The sequence below is a fragment of the Myotis brandtii genome, unplaced genomic scaffold (genome assembly GCF_000412655.1).
Source record: "Myotis brandtii unplaced genomic scaffold, ASM41265v1 scaffold714, whole genome shotgun sequence".
NCBI lineage: Eukaryota > Metazoa > Chordata > Mammalia > Chiroptera > Vespertilionidae > Myotis > Myotis brandtii.
In genome coordinates this window covers 481,997-482,587 of record NW_005370809.1, presented here as the reverse complement: position 1 = coordinate 482,587, position 591 = coordinate 481,997, and positions in this window count along the sequence as shown.

Here is a 591-nt window from a genome sequence, read left to right as displayed (position 1 = left end):
GGGGGGGAGGGGGGGGAGGGACACGACACCTGGGCATAGAGAAGGCAGGCCTGAGGTCTCCGCTTGCACTTCACTCTGCAAGCCTCCAGGGGGCACTGCAGGCGTAGGATCAGGCACACCCTCCAATGCAGCAGTAGGGAGGTTCCAGGTGAGAGGATGAGGCGTTGCCATTGGTTTCTTTCTTCTTAAAAAAAAAAATCTCAACGAAATGTGGACAAGTCCTCAGCAGAGAGTGAACGGGGAGGAGGTGGTTGGAGCTGCATATCAGGTATTTACATTACGATTCATAACAGTAGCAACATTACAGTTATGAAGTAGCAACGAAAATAATTTTATGGTTGGGTCACAACATGAGGAACTGTATTTAAAGGGCCAGAAGGTTGAGAACCATGTTCTAGGGAGTGAGGACTGTGGCTGCAGACCAGGGCCAGGAGGTGAAGGGCCTGGGACTCGGGGGCGGAGAGCTCAGGAGGCGGGCAATGCAATGTCTTTGGAGAACCGGCCACTCACGCTCCGCAGCCCTGGTGGCCCCTGTGCAGTGTGTGCTTCTTGGTCCCAGGCTGCTCTCCAGTTGGCTTTTCAAAGTGGTTC